General features: G+C 47.3%; 1 long non-coding RNA gene across 1 annotated transcript; it reads left to right on the top strand.

Moving 5' to 3' along the window:
- The first annotated feature begins 3328 nt into the window (after positions 1 to 3328).
- On the top strand, positions 3329 to 15348 carry LOC149347919 (uncharacterized). Its single transcript, XR_016292223.1, has 2 exons — positions 3329 to 3459; positions 15023 to 15348. It is a non-coding gene; the product is annotated as an uncharacterized LOC149347919 (long non-coding RNA).
- The last annotated feature ends 1481 nt before the right edge of the window (positions 15349 to 16829 follow it).

Here is a 16829-nt window from a genome sequence, read left to right as displayed (position 1 = left end):
ACGAGTATTCAGACCGAAGCGAGAGGTCCGGCTTCGACGGGCGCCGCCATGTTTGTCGCCGCGCGGCGGAAATCCAGATGGTTGCCAGATGAGACTACCATCTCATACAGATGTGTTCCCACATTAATAAATTCTATTTTAAAATGTTCTACCGCACTCCTTGGCACCACAGCTGGCTAAACGGTAATTTGAGTAAAGAGCTATCGGTTGCCGCAAAGGAAATATGGTCGATAAAATTCAGTAGACTGACCCTTTAAGCCCGGTAATTGCGAGAGCAATATCCGTAGCTACGCCATGGTTCAGCTGGTAGTGTAGCTGGTGTGGTGCTTGTGGTTAGACTTGTGGTGATGCATCGGTTATACAATCCAATCCAATCCAATCCAAAATGCTAATATGGTAGCTACCGGCCTTGCTACGCAATCCAATCCAATCCAATCTAATCCAATATGCTAATATGGTAGCTACCGGCCTCGCTACGCGACGGGCTGAAAGTGCAACTAGTGTTGCTTTCGCAATAAAAGCTATGTGTTTTGATTTAATAGGAAGCCGCTTAGTTAACATTTTTTCTTGTTTCTTGATTTACTGCTTCAGTGGCGTGACTCAGCGATCAAAATCCATCTTTTCACCTCAAAAAGTTTGTGTTGAAAATCATCTACTGGTTCGCCTCGCTGCAACGCCCTCTATATGACCTTGCGGCGCGGCGTCCACGTTTGTGGACGCTATCTTTTAAAAGCTTTTTGAAACACGTAGCGTTGTTTTTGCGAAGTCCGTGAGGCCGACTACATTTTAAATCCAGGTTGGACATAATGGTATTTCCTTGGTGAAAATAAGAAGTGCTTTTCCAAAACAACAAATCGACACAGACGTCGTCAAGTTGCACGGTAGCCTTTTTGAAGTCCTGTCCGTTCACGCGGGCCAGAGTTTTAGTAAAGTACGCTGCAGCTGATTTTTCATCATCATCATCATCCTTTATTGGCCCTTAAAGACCCCTGGAGGGGTATTACATAAGGGGGGGGGCGAACGTCGAAACATGTAATGACATTATTAGGTAAAAAAATATACAGTGAAACAGTGAAAAAAAAAACTGAAAAAAAGTATACAGTGAAAAAAAAGTATACACTGAAACAATCATTGCCTGGGGAAGAGGAAAAAAGGAATACACGTTTATAAATCAGGCAGACAGGTGCAGTAGTAAATCAAACAATCATAACATAAAAATAAAACGCAAAGGCAACAGTTACCCACATTGGGATTTCAAGTGAAGTGACAGTGGAAAAAGTTCCTGATGGTGAAGGAAATAAGTGACTGGGCAGAAATGTGTGTTTATTTTAAACTAACGCTCCTATTTCGTGATCGTAGTAGCGTGCGGCGCGCGTGAATATCAAGTTTCTTTAACAAATGTTGTTTTCAAGCAATAAGGGTTACAAGTAAAACACTGATGTTCAGAATTTTCTGGATTGTATAATAAAATGCTTGAATGAAAGGAATATCGAAATAAAATGGGTATATTTTTACATAATTCAGTTCAGTGATGCCTCCCGTGGAGTATAGCTGTTATTACGCAATTTTCCGTCTTGCTTAACGTCTCGCATTTATCTTTGCAGGCTAGACTAACCGCAAATAACAAAGCACAAAGTTCGGACTCGCTTGAAACTGCACAACTTTCTTTGAAATCGCTCTACAGCGAACCTCTTTCTCCTTGAAATTAACACGCCGTCTGAAATGAAATACGACTCCGTAGTGCTTTTATTGCGAAAGCAATACTACTTGCACTTTCACGCCTTTGCCGTGCCGCGGCGGTGACCACTATCGTGCCGCGGCAGTGACCACCATTGACCTTCATTTGACCTTGATTGGATTAGATTGGACTGGATTGGATTATATTAGATTACATTAGATTAGATTACATTGGATTGGATTGGATAGGAGCGAATTGAATTGGTTTGGATTGAATTGGATAGGAGTGTATTGGATTGGAGGATTGAATTGGATTGGATTGGAATGGATTGGATTGTATAACCGATGCATCACCACAAGTCTAACCACAAGCACCACCACCAGCTACACTACCAGCTGTACCATGGCGTAGGTACGAATATTGCTTTCGCAATTACCGGGCTTAACCAAGCTAAGCCACAGCGAATTTTTTTTACGTTTCGGGTATAACCGTTCATCTTAAAAGAGTAGAAAGTGCCGCGTATAACCGGTGTTTATAGATCAGAACGAAAATGCCAAAATGGAGGAATCCGTGTGGAAGGAAGAGAACAGTGAAAACCTGCCCTCTCTCGGGAAGAAAGGAAGTGAGAACACGAATAACCGCTTCTCGATCAGTGACCTGCACGAAGTACACTTTGTTAAGTGCGCCATTTCCTAAGTTGTTCTGCATCACATCCCCTGAGATGTCACCTTCTGGACCGTCCCGAGACCTCAGTTTTCATAGGTACTATGCTTAAGTTCCACCTGCCTGTCATTCACTTGACCCAGCAGAAGCAGGCGTCGTTTAATCCGGCAACTTGACTTACTTACCATTTGCTGTTTTTTCCTCCTTAGAGTCCACGAAAACGGAGAGGACCGGTGACCAGCCGGAATGGTAACTCAATTTATTTTATTGCGAAAGCAATACTACTTGCACTTTGCGGGGTGACCACCATCGTGCCGCGGCGGTGACCACCATTGACCTTCATTTGACCTTGAGCTGTTGAACGCTAAACAGACTTGTCTACATTGCTTATCATTAAATGGAGGGCACCAGGGGTCACCTTCATTTGACCTTGATTGCACTAGATTGGATTAGATTGGATTACATTAGATTGGATTTGATTGGATAAGTGTGGATTGGATAGGAGTGGATTGGATTGCATTGGAATGGATTGGATTGGTTTGGATTAGATTGGACTGGATTGGATTGGAGTGGATTGAATTGTATTGTTTTGGATTAGATTGCATTGGATTGGATTAGATTACATACAGTAATTACATTGGATTTGATTGGATTGGATTTGAATAGATTGCATTGGATTTGATTGAATTGCATTGGAATGGATTGGATGAGATTTGATTGGTTTGGATTGGATTGCATTGGTTTGGATTGTATAACCGATGTATCACCACAAGTCTAACCACAAGCACCACCACCAGCTACACTACCAGCTGTACCATGGCGCAGGTACGAATATTGCTTTCGCAATTACCGGGCTTAACCAAGCTAAGCCACAGCGAATTTTTTAGTATGCGACCACGAGACCAGCAACCATGCATATCTGCAGGACAACTACCTGGGAGCCACCGGCTACACCGGATACCACTCATCGTAGGGCTGCGACCACCCTCAAACCTGACGGCAGTCATCTGGCCGGCCAAATGATTAACGCGACCCTCGACTGGAATTTTGATCCATGCAACGATTTCTACAACTTCGTCTGCAGTAGATTCGGAGCAGCCGGAACCGCACTGGATAAGGTGAGTTAATTCTCTGTCTGCCTTTTGGAATATCATTGCAACCTAATTACACCCATTCTAACTCAAAGTACTTCCAAAGACATTCAAGAAAAGGCAAGCCTTTTTGTAATCTCATACTCTATTCATCCTAATATAAAAAATTCCTGTAATCAGGTTGCTTTAAAAAGGAGAAAATTGGTGGTGATTTGAATCGCAAGGTTCCCGCACTATAACGACTAATGCTATTTACCCCGGAACACCTATTCTTGCATCTAAACTGCGGTGTCTCAGCGATGATTTTTGGACACAGAACGCAGAGGCTAGGCTAGAACTACATTCCCATGAAAACGATGATCATTTAGTGGTTTTTGGCGTCGACGTCGCGAGTTTGAATTGAGTGCCTAGAAAATATGTCAGTGCAGTTTCCTCTGCAATACTTGCATATTTTTAAACAAAGCGCAGACAACTGGCTTTGTTGGCAACATCTGCTTTGCAAATGCAAACAGAGCTATACTAGCCGCAATAGCTTCACCTAACTAAATGTGCCCCGGTAGCTCAGTGGTTATGGCGCTCGACTGCTAACCCAAAAGGCGCGGGGGCCGCCGCGGTGGCTCAGTGGCTATGGTGCTCGGCTGCTGGCCCGAAAGACGCTGGTTCGATCCAGGCCGCGGCGGTTGAATTTCTTTGGAGGAGAAATTCGAGGCCCGTGTACTGTACGATGTCAGTGCACGTTAAAGAACCCCAGGTGGTCGAAATTTCCGGAGCCCTCCACTACGGCGTCTCTCATAGCCTTAGTCGCTTTTGGGACGTTAAACCCGACCGACCGACCGACCGACCGACCGACCGACCGACCGACCGACCGACCGACCGACCGACCGACCGACCGACCGACCGACCGACCGACCGACCGACCGACCGACCGACCGACCGACCGACCTCCGAATTACGCGTCCGGTGCTCTACCGCTGAGCTACGGCGACGGCTGTCAAATCTTCTGCTTTCGGGGGTATTTATGTTTACAAATAACCTAACCTTGAGAGTGTTCATCAGCGCCACCCACGTTCTTAAGCGGCGGGCGTGGCACGTCCTGAGTTACCGCTGCTGTGACGTAGAACGTCATCGAACGGCGAGGGTGGAAGCTGTGTGAGAACCCTCTTATGCTTGATATGGCGTCAAGGCTGCCAGAACCGAGGTCCTCGCTAAGCAATTAAGCAATCAAAGGAACGGGAATGAGGGGCTCGTTATTCGTAATTCGTAATTCGTAATTCGTGCTGTCCCTGCCAAGAACCGAATTCTCGTGCGTCTATTATGTGCACATAATCGTAGAAAGAATCAATTTTTCTTGTTTTTATTTGCTTATTATCTTTATTTTTATTTTCAAATAATCCTTCCCATTGGCGGCACAGGCGGTTCCCAAACAGCAGCTGCCGTACGTGCATTCATCTAGGGGGAGCCGGGTAAAACGGTGACCGTCTTCAATAATGCCACGAAATGACGGATTAAAGGATCCTACACACAATTGTCGCTACACATGACGGCATTCGATATGCGTAAAGGCTATTATATGCATTTTTGTTACTTCATTTTGCAATTTATACACAATCGTTATGTATATTTTCTTCCATGCCCTATACGTTACCCCAACGTACAGTCTTCGTCAAAAGTAACCAGGCTCCATGGCTTGCTTCTCATTTGTATAACAGAGCCCTCACGGCTTCCCTAAAGATCAAAAAGTTATTTGAAGGTGAGAACAGGGGTTCTCCTTACCATACAGAGATTTAGAGCTTAAGGGCAGACATAATAACTTTAATATACGATTATGAATGAAAACGTGCAGCCTGGTTACTTTTCACAAAGACTGTACCTGTATGCGTAATATATATGTTTTTTCGCTATTATAACTTCTAGCAGTTGATGATGAAGTCGAATTCTTATTGCACAAGTCCGCCTCTGGCCGAATAGCGCCATGGCACAAAGTGTTTTCGTCTACTGAACGTGAGGGTCAAAGATCTGTTTCCCAAGCGAATCACACTAAAATGCCGACCACCAGGCCAAGGGAAAGCTTGTACTCGTTCTTTCATAGGTGGGTGCCCTACCGCGCTGGGGATCAAACATCGCACTTCCCCTATGATCCGAGCAGTTGTTCTATACGTGGTCTGTCATTTCGCGGCATTGCTTACAGCGAGCTTTAGACCCTTTGAATTAGCCTCCACTTTTCCCTCTCCCTTCTTGCCTAAAAATAAGCCTTGTTCTTGGCAATAAACGTTCTTTTCCTTCCCACGCTTGATTCGTGTGGGTGAATCAGCTGAGCACATCTGGCCTCTGGCTACGAAAGTATTCTAGAATCAATGCTGCTGCTGCTCCGCCTAGCGGAAAAGGCGTTTTCATAAGGGTAATCCCCTCCTGTTGACGTGCCTTGAGGCGCTACCATGTGTTGCCGAAAAAATGAACAAGCAAAATAAAGTTTTGCTCGCAGCCATCGTTGCAGTGGTGCTGTAAATACAATGCTTACAACAGCATTCTTGAAATGAGTATGCATTCTGTCCCCAAAGAAAATTCTTTGCTTCGGGAGAAAAGTACAATACCCTCCTGCTGGATGTGGATTGTTAAGGCCGGTTCACATGCAAGCGACTGAGCGATTGAGCGGCGCGTCGCAGCGAAAATTTCCAACTTGTTGAAACCTGGCCGCTCATCACGGCGACAACTCAAAACATGTTCTTGCGCCGCGGCGGCAGGATTCGCTAGCATTTTCGCTTGCATGTGAAACAGACTTTCAGGGACATCAGAGGGTCTGACGTCAATAAAGATATTGTTGCTTCGCTATTTTCAAGCACAAATTACTGCTTTTTAAGCATGCGAGAAATGATGCTGCACATTCCCTGTTTACACACTTCGGCCGCTAGTATCTCGCTGATGCCATTCCCTGTATGAGCATATCCTGATCGCAAGCGAACGAGTGAGAGGGAATTTTGTGCTTTCATACACACAGGTGCCCTCGTTGAGGCGTTTCTTAGACCGGTTGGGCCTGGACCTTTCGAACATGCATTACGATCCGAACTTTGATATCCTGGCCCGAATCGGGAGCTTATCGTTTGAATTCGGCATACCAGCCTTCGCAAAGTTCAGCGTGTACAAGAGCGCCCCGGATATCCCTGGTTATGTTTTAAAGGTACGTAAAGTTCTACTCCGTCACGAGAGCAAAGAATGACGTGCACTGTCTCAATAATTCACACAAAACTACTCTTGAGGTAAAGTCTTTGTCAAATGTCTTTATAAAATTTCTAACTTAATACCAACTTGGCTCAAGATTTAATTGTATTGTGCTCTTTTTTATTCCAAAATATCATACTGTATTCTTGGTCAAATGTCTAGGGGAATCCCCCAAGGTGGAGTAAATTTGTAATAGGGGAGTAATTACTCATTGGCATCCACCCAAGCGCAGCCATACGGCTACAAAGGAAAGCTATACAGCTTTCTCAGAAACTTCGTAGTTGGGTGGATGATTGGCATCCACGCTTGGGTGGATGCCAATGAGTAATTACTCCCCTATTACAAATTTACTCCACCTTGAGGATTCCCCTAAACATTTGACCAACATCTTGAAAAATTTAGCGCGACACACAAGGACAGAAAGAAGTAGACGACACGAGCGCTGACTAACAACTGGAAGTTTATTCGAAAACACGTAGAATTATAAAGGAAGAAAATGCGATAAAATCGTTGGTCAAAAACCAAAAGAAGAAAACTAAACACAACAGTCACCGCCAGCTCCTGCTATCAAGACGCAAAGCACTTGTCCAGATAAGCTACCTCTAAGATGTATGTTAACCAACTCGCCCAATCTGCAGTATTGTTAAATTTGACCAACATTGTTCCCACTTCGAGTTATTGATCAATTCGCTCTCGCCCTACCATAAGCTTGCTGTCCCGGTTAGCTCAGTTGGTAGAGCGACTACTCCGGTGAAGCGGTGGTCCCGGGTTCTAACCCCGGACAAGGACGAATTTTTCTTTAACTACGAAGTTTCTGAAAGCTGTATAGCTTTCCTTTGTAGCCGTATGGCTGCGCTTGGGTGGATGCCAATGAGTAATTACTCCCCTATTACTGTATTATTGTTTGGGCAACCACTGGATCTGGTAACTTTAATAGGTTGCTTGTATAAAAAATATTTGGAAGAGAATCCTTATAGTTTTGTGGCCTATACTCGCTATAATATTGTAAGCACTTCTTCTTCTTCTTCTTCTTCTTCTTCTTCTTCTTCTTCACAAGCACAATATGCGACCTTCGTCTTCATCTGTACATATCCATCATCATCGCTCATCTTCTTCTTCGAAGGGTTGGTCGCCATACTTGCTGGTGCCACTAAAGCTCGCTCCATCCTGCGCTCTGTCTCCCGTCTCACAAGTGGTGGAGTGTGCTCTCGATCCCTGCGTCCTCTGCGCCGCCAGACTGCAGCTACGTTCCGGTCGCCACCTGCTCGTACCATCCGCACCGATGGATACCGTCAGCGACAACATCACTCGTACTCCCGATGGGCCCCCCGTTCTTCTTCCTCTCGATTCGAACCGTCTGGAGCCAGCAATGATGAGCCAACCCGGTCCTTCCCAATCTTCTGGACACCCCACTTGGACCATCGCCACACTCCAGCGCGAGCCTCCCATTTTTGCTGGTCTTCGCGGGGACGATGTCGAGGACTGGCTCGACCAATATAACCAGGTCAGTGCCTATAATCGTTGGGACTCAGCGATGAAACTTGTAAACGTGTCGTTCTACCTCACTGCCGTGGCCAAGACTTGGTTCGTCAACCACAAAGATGCCATCCCGGACTGGGCTCACTTCTCGGCACAGATACGACAAATCTTTGGCACATCTGGTGCAAGCCCCGCTGTCTCCAAAAAAAAAGCTAGATACGCGCGTTCAGCTACCCGGAGAGTCCTACACATCCTACATTGAAGACGTGCTTGCCCTGTGTCGACGTGTCAACAGCGCTATGTCAGAGTACGATCGGGTACGTCATCTTCTGAAAGGGCTTGGGTCATTTGCCTTCAATACGCTTGCTGCTCAGAATCCAACGTCAGTCCAAGACATCCGAACAACTTGCCATCGTCTTGACGACCTTCAGTCACTTCGATTAAAAGACACCTGGGACACCCCCCTTTCACCCGACGTGGACTTACGCTCCCTCATTCGCTCCATTATCCGGGATTAACTGCACGGCTCCACCTTACCGCCAGTTGATTCCCACCCGCCCCCAGCCCCGTCGTCCTCGCCTTTGCGTGATCTCATCAAAGACGAGCTCGCTTCGGTCACTCGCCCCTTGGCTGCGGAACCACCTGTACCGCGTTCTGTGCCTACCTATGCCCAGGTTGCTGCGACGCCTCCTGCTGCTGTTTACCCGTCGCATCCACAGCCCGTCCAGCAAACTCCGGTCTCTGTGTCCCCGAGCCCCGCTATGTGTCCTGTTTGGAGTCCGCCTGCACGTCGGCCGGTGTGTCACTACTGCGGAATTCGCGGGCATGTTGCCCGTGTGTGCCGTCGGCGTCAGCGCGACGAGCGCGAGTGGTACCCAGACTTTCGCAATGGAGCTACGTACTCGTCACCAGCTTACCGTCCGACGTTTGCCTCCAGTCCTCCTCGTCGCCCATCGTACGGGGACTTCTCCCAAGACGCTCCGCACTCGTCGTACGCTTACCGCCCACTGTTTGCTGACCATACTAATTATCGTCCCTCCTATCCCTCTACCTCTCCGGACCGCTCCTCGAACGACAGGTCGTCGCGCCACCGCTCCCCATCGCCTTTCCGCCGCTCGTCGTCGCCTCTACGTCCACCATCCTCCCAGATAACTGGCCACACGGAAAACTAAACTGTGCAGTTTCCGGAGGTAAAACTGCACCGCACGCCGACCTCTCAATTCCTCCTGCACAGCCATCGAACATGTTAACCATTGACATTGAAGGCACTGTAGTAGAAGCATTGATCGATACGGGCGCCGCCGTTTCTGTAATTAGTTCTGATTTATGTTCTCGTCTTCGTAAGGTGCGCACCCCTTACAGTGGTCCTTCTCTCCGTGCTGCCAATGATGAATCAATGCGTCCTTCCGGATTGTGTACAGCACGAGTCATTATCGACGGCATCCTGCACTACATAGTATTTGCTGTGCTTCCTTCCTGTGCTTATCCCCTCATCCTCGGCTGGGACTTCCTCCACTCTGCGCAAGCTGTAATTACCTGCTGCCCCCCTACTCTACAAGCTTCTGAATCCGACCTTTCTGCCGTTTCTGTCCTGCCTTCTCATCATCTGGTTACCACCACTGATCATGTACTTTACCCCGGCTGCGAAGATGTCCTCTCTGTTGCTTCTGCCCACGTCAACGCTGGGGACGTTTTCGTCACACCAAGCCCCCGTCTTTTCTCAAGGGGCATCTTCCTCGTCGCGTCCCTGCTCCGCTTCACCAATGGGTCTTCACTACTAACTGCCTTCAACACTACGCCGGAACCCATTCTTCTGCGTCAAGGCACAGCCATCGCATCTGTGGATACCACTCAACCTGTAGCCGTTCTTTCCTCTGCCCCATCAAGCTTCGCTCTTTCGACCCCTGCTTCTGCCTCTGCATCTATTGCAGCTGCTATCAGCCCCGGTCTCACCCCGACTCAAAAAGATGAATTGCTTGCCGTCTTGACCAAGCATGCCGCTTCCTTCGATACCCAGGCAACAACTTTGAGCCAAACCACCGCAGCTGAGCATCGCATCTACACAGATGGTTCGGGCATCATTCGCCGTCGCCCGTATCGTGTGTCTTCTAGTGAGCGCAAGGTTATTCAAGATAACGTAGCCGACATGCTCAAGCGCCACATCATACGCCCTTCTTCGAGTCCTTGGTCTTCGCCTGTTGTGCTGGTTCAAAAGAAGGATGGCTCAGTACGCTTTTGTGTTGACTATCGCGCCCTTAACAAGATCACTAGAAAAGATGTTTATCCGCTGCCTCGGATTGATGACGCCCTCGACTGTCTCCAAGGTGCACAATTTTTCTCTAGTCTCGACCTAAGATCCGGATACTGGCAAATACCGATGCATGAGGCCGACAAGGAAAAAACTGCTTTCGCCACTCCCGACGGATTATACGAATTCAACGTTATGCCGTTCGGCCTATGCAATGCTCCGGCCACGTTCGAGCGCATGATCGACACCGTTCTCCGAGGCCTGAAGTGGAAAACGTATGCTACCTCGACGACATAGTAATTTTTTCTTCGACTTTTTCTGAACACCTTGTTCGTCTCGATGAAGTATTAAGCGCACTTTCTGAGGCAGGCCTTCAGTTAAACACCAAGAAATGTTGCTTTGCTTCCACTTCTATCAAGGTACTCGGACACGTCGTTAGCCAGAAGGGTGTAAAGCCGGATCCCGACAAAGTGGCTGCAGTTTTGCATTTTCCCCGCCCATCGCGCGTCAAAGACCTGCGCAGTTTTCTGGGGCTAGCGTCATACTTCCGGCGCTTCATACGCAACTTTGCCTCTATTGCGGCCCCTTTGCATAAGCTCCTCTGCGCTGACCAGCCGTTTGTTTGGTCTGAGACCTGTGAGGTCGCTTTTACTACCTTAAAGAAGGCTCTCACATCTGATCCGATACTGGCACATTTCGACGACAATGCTCCAACGATTTTACACACGGACGCCAGTGGACACGGCATTGGTGCAGTTCTTCTGCAGCGGCAGCATTCCTCGTGCGAGCAAGTCATCGCCTACGCCAGTCGTACACTGACTGCAGCGGAGCAGAACTACACGATAACTGAGCAAGAGTGCCTCGCTGTTGTCTGGGCCATTCAGAAATTTCGCCCTTATTTGTACGGCCGCCAGTTCACAGTTGTCACGGACCATCATGCCCTGTGCTGGTTGTCCTCGCAGAAAAACTTGTCCGGGCGCCTCGGCCGCTGGATTCTCCGTCTCCAGGAATATGACTTTACCATCACCTATAAATCGGGCAAGAAACACCAGGACGCCGATGCGCTATCTCGTTGTCCCCTCGCCCAAACCCAACCTCCGCGCGTGTCCTCCGCATCCTCAAACTGCCAAACTACCCCTTCGACGGCTATCTCAACCTTGACCGCCGCACCCATTGACTTGATGCCAGCTCCCAGTCTTGGCGATCTCGCCTCAGCGCAGCGGGCCGACCCTTACTGCCGGACCCTTATCGACCGTCTGGGCGGTGCTACTCGGCCACCGAATGCCCGCCTACGTCGCCAGCTTAACTCTTTCAAGCTAGTCGACAACATCCTTCTTTGGCACAATTACAGCCCCTTCGGTGACTCATGGGTGCCTGTCGTACCCCGTTCTCTTCGCCGAGAAGTTTTGCAGGCCTTTCATGATGACCGGCCACGGCTGGCCACTTGGGCTTTCAGAAAACTTATGACCGCATCAAGCGCCGTTTCTTTTGGCCTGGCCTCTCCACCGCTGTTGGAAAATATATTGCGTCTTGCATCTCTTGCCAACGTCGTAAACGGAGCACGTCTGCCCCTGCGGGCCTTCTACAGCCTCTCCCCTGTCCGTTCTCCCCTTTTGAAGTCGTTGGGATTGACCTCTACGGTCCCTTACCATTACACCAACGGGCAACCGTTGGATCGTCACTGCCATCGACCACTTAACTAGATACGCTGAAACGGCCCCTGTTCCTTCCGGCTCTGCTTCAGAGATAGCCCACTTCTTCCTGAACGCCATCCTTCTGCGCCATGGAGCTCCTCGTGTCCTTATTAGTGACCGCGGCAAGTCCTTCCTCTCCAGCATCCTTGCCGAAGTTCTTCACGCCTCCAGAACCGTGCACAAAACCTCTTCAGCTTATCACCCTCAGACCAATGGGCTCACAGAGCGCTTTCATCGCACGCTGTCCGATATGCAAGCCACGTACATCCAGCCCGACCACACCAACTGGGACACCATGCTTCCCTTCGTTACCTTTGCATACAATACTGCCGTGCAAAGAACCACCAGCTTCTCCCCGTTCTTCCTTGTGTATGGACGTCAACCTACCTTCACCCTCGAAGCGTCTTTCTTCTCCGCCCCCTCAACCTCTTCCAGACTCTCTCACGAACAGTTTACTTCTCGTCTTACCTACTGCCGTGCCATTGCCCGCCTGAATACCGACGCCTCCCAAGCCTCCCGGAAAAGCACCTATGACCTCTCCCACCGTTCCATATTCTTTCACCCTTGTGATGAGGTACTGCTGTGGACTCCAGTGCGTACCCCGGGATTGTGTGAAAAATTTTTGAGCCGTTATATTGGTCCGTATACTGTACTCGAACAAACGTCCCCGGTGAACTATCGCGTTGCCCCTGTTCATCCTGTTAATGATCGTCGTTGCCGAGGTGCCGAGATCGTTCATGTTTCCCGCTTCAAACCCTTCGCCCGTCGCCCTACTGTGCTATAATCTGCGCCCGGGCCGGTCGCTTTCGTACGCGAGGGGAGAAAGTGTAAGCACTTCTTCTTCTTCTTCTTCACAAGCACAACATGCGACCTTCGTCTTCATCTGTACATATCCATCATCATCGCTCATCTTCTTCTTCGAAGGGTTGGTCGCCATACTTGCTGGTGCCATTAAAGCTCGCTCCATCCTGCGCTCTGTCTCCCGTCTCACAATATATGTTTTTGACTACATTATTTTTTCCATGAAAACGTCCTGCGGCATAAAATTTGTCACTGATGCATATGCATTACTGTCTTCACTCTAACAGGTATATGTACTGCCACCGATCGAGGTATCATGTGATGTATTCAATTCATGCTTGTTTGTGCCATATTGTTGTTATATAATTTGGTGTCTTTGATGTATTCAGTTCATGCTTGTTTATTCGTATTGTTGTATTATTTGGTGTCATTGATGTACTCAATTCATGCTTGTTTGTGTCATATTGTTGTTATATTATTTGGTGTCATTGTCCTGCATAGGCGCTAAAGGTGTGTGCTGCCGCCTGTATCAGGGAGCCAAGGCCTAGTCAGGCCTGCCGCCTTTTGCTTTGGCTTCCCCTTTCATTTTGAAAGAAAATAAACACCAAACCAAACCAAAAGTGTACAGCCCAAGGGGTCTGCATCAGAGTCCTGCAGCCCAGCTCCTCTTGCATACTCAGGGACTATAATCTCACGTAGGCGGGACGAACTTACGTCCTGAATCCTCCGCAGCTTAGGGCTATCAAATGTGCTTAATAGCCCCGCAACACGGCTTAAACCCCTTGGGCTGTATATTTCCCACAAAGACTGTACACGCTATTCCAGTGAAGAACAATGATTCCGTGGGAGCGAGTGTTGGGTACATTCTAAATAAACATTACTGATGAACACGATGTCATAAAGTCTTCTTGCGTTTTCACGATGCCAGTGACAAATAACTATAAAATTCATTACTGCCTCGTCTGTGCTGATGCACACACGCGCTACCCTTACAAAAAAAGTTTAGACAGTCCATAGAGTGTCTATAGGCTCCTATCTATAAAGTCTATAGACTGTCTATAGACAAAAGTCTATAGGCAATACAAATACCATAGACAGTCTATAGTCAATCTATACATTTTTAGCCATACACTTTTAGTAGACTTTTGTCTATAGACAGTCTATAGACTATTAATAGACAAAAAGCAATCTCTATAGGAAGTTAATAGAGTCAATAAGAAGTCTATAAACTGTCTATAGACCATTTTTATAAGGGTACAGCAAGTACACGAACGGCTCCTGACTCACCAAATTTCCTAATACTACTTTAACTTAAAAAAAGTATAAAGTTAGAGCCCACCTTTCACTGTTTTGTTTTTTTCAGGCATTCAATGCAGGCGTAGTCCCTTAGCCGCAGGACTACGTCGGCCACCTAATTTGTGGTTTCTAAGGCATTTAAATGGATGCTAGGATTGGGCGTCTTTAAAGGCAGGCCGCTGAAACTCACAGGTTCCTCTGTAATTGCCTACGTGCTCCAACGGAGACCGCCTTTTAGACTAGGGGGGTGGGGGGTTGACTTTTCGCTGCAAGATTAAACAATAACTCTCCATTTAATATTAGGATTCTTTCAGAAGGCTGTAACTTTACTTTCTATGCTCGCCTGGAGTCTACGCTTAAGTGGTAACGTTTTTAAAATCCACGAGGTGTTGAAAGTCACAAAAAGGGCCCCTTTGAAAGTGCTGCTTAAAAGGACCAGAGAAAACAATGATGCTTTATTGTCGCCTCGAGCCATTTTGTACTCCACAAGCCACTTAACCACAGCAGAAGGCTGCGTACGGGCCAATTACGTTTTCTTCTGCAGCCACTCGGTCGTTCGAATTTTTTTCTTGCGTCACGGATGACGTCATCGCGCTGTTTTTGAATGCTCAAAGCCATGTGCCACTTTGTGGGAGGTAAGGGAATTAGAAGCATTCCTGGCATTGAGTACGTTAGGTTACAAGCAATACTTATTTCTAGCGCTCATTCTGGGCGTCATCGTGGCGGCGAGACTGCAGTGCACAATTCAGTGGCCACCGCGAGATCTAAATAGTTTTATTCTAAGCAGTCATTATTGCCCCAATGGATCCTACATTTGAAAAGCACAAATTACACCTGTCTTGCTTGGCTGCCGCAGGTCCAGATCCACGAAGAAGACGAGGATTGGCTGGAAGCCAAGCACCAACGGTTCAGCTCTGCTGATCTGAAGGCACAGTACATTGACTACCTTCGCGATTACTACCACAGCCTTCTTGTCACGCGAATCCCCGAAAGCATCATCGGTTCCGAGCGCGCAAGTATGTCCTCTCCTACGACGCAGTTACAGAACTGAAGTTTTCCTTTCGTCAAGTTGGTTCATTTGCTGGAGGATGAAAAAGCCATTAGGCTCTCTCTTTAGAACGGCTGTTAACCGCTTAGCATTTATAGGAGGGGCAGAAGGTCAACCTGGAAACGAAACAAGCATGAGACAAGCATGAAACTAATACTACCACCACCACCACCTCTACTGTTATGATGACGCGAGAACCAGGAACGAGCGTTAAATAGCTATTACTGTGAAACTAAAAGGCATATTTTGCCTTCCCAGGATGAGGGAAATAGCCGCCAACACCTCCAAGTTATTTTACTCACGTGATGCCCTTTTTTAAAGTCAGAGGGCGATCGCTAAGCATGTAAAGACATGAAAGGTAGAAAACTGAGTGTCTCTTTACCGCGCGCTTCATAAGGTCCATTTCGATTTCGTAGTAAACTCACACACACAAGTAGCATGTGTTTTGGTTTTTCAGATGTCCTTTTATACTGGAGCGCTGACGAAATAAAGGCTCTGGCTTCATGGCTACACAAATACGAGCTTACTATCCATGGGTAAAAGCTGTATTCGGTAGAGGAGTGTGTGTGAAATTACTGTTGTCCCTATTCCCCTCCAACCTGGATAGGGCTTCGCGTCCAGCCGACCAAAGGATCACAAATTATACAACTGTTGTCCCTGAAGCAGCCCGCGCACAGAAAGTCAACATGTCTCTCCTGAAGTTGGTCTAGGTTAGGTAAGATTAGCGTTTATGACCAAAAGTGGCAGGCTGTTCTTGTTGGCGGTAGAAGATTCTCACGATGACACCATTTACCTGGAAGAAAATATGCTGTGCAGTTGTCGTAAAAAAATAAAAGCGAACACCGTCAAAAAGCAAATAGAGTTGGAGAGGCAGTGACAAAATTCATCACATGCCTGTGATTTAGTGTTCATGCTTTTCTCTGAAAGGATTCTTGCGCGCATCTTTTGGATCTTCTCTTCGTAGTCACACAATAATAAATTCCTCTCAACCTCGAAATAAAATTCTTGCGCGCATCTTTTGGATGTTCTCTTCACAGTCACACAATAATTAATTCATCTTAACCTCGAAATAAAGTGAATGTCTGTCCGGTGGTGTAGGAGTACGTTAATAAAATAATAAAAAATGTACTTCAAATACTTTCAAGTATACCACTGTTTATAAATTATAAAGTGATGTTGCGTAGAGCCCCCGTCCGAAGTATAGAGCCCCAGGGGCTTATTTGTAAGTTATTTACCGAGCCTCCCTAGCTCATCTAAGATATCTAAGAGCCTAAAGCTTGGGAGGATTGAGGACGGTCGCCGAGGGTGCATAATGAGGCTTGCTGCAGGTCTTACAAGCAAACCCCTTGGAATGTATACAAAAAGCACACAACGCGGTCAGCGCTGGCATGAAGAGCACTTTCAGATATATATTTAGTCTTCACACATTGGGCCCTCTGCGGAAATTGTGAGCTTTCCAGTATATCTGAAAGCCTTCCAGGCATTTTAGAAACTTCAACACTTCGCACGCAGGCCAGTACAAACATACTATTATAAACTACTTCATTTCGTAGAACTCCGGAAGCTGCACTTTTGCGACAGGGAAGAAAACTCTACTTATCCTTTCCGACACAAT

This window comes from Amblyomma mixtum, chromosome 4, assembly GCF_055824585.1.
Source record: "Amblyomma mixtum isolate Tamu chromosome 4, ASM5582458v1, whole genome shotgun sequence".
Classification (NCBI taxonomy): Eukaryota; Metazoa; Arthropoda; class Arachnida; order Ixodida; family Ixodidae; genus Amblyomma; species Amblyomma mixtum.
Note: the sequence above shows the minus strand (reverse complement) of the source record. Positions and strands in the feature narration are given on the sequence as shown.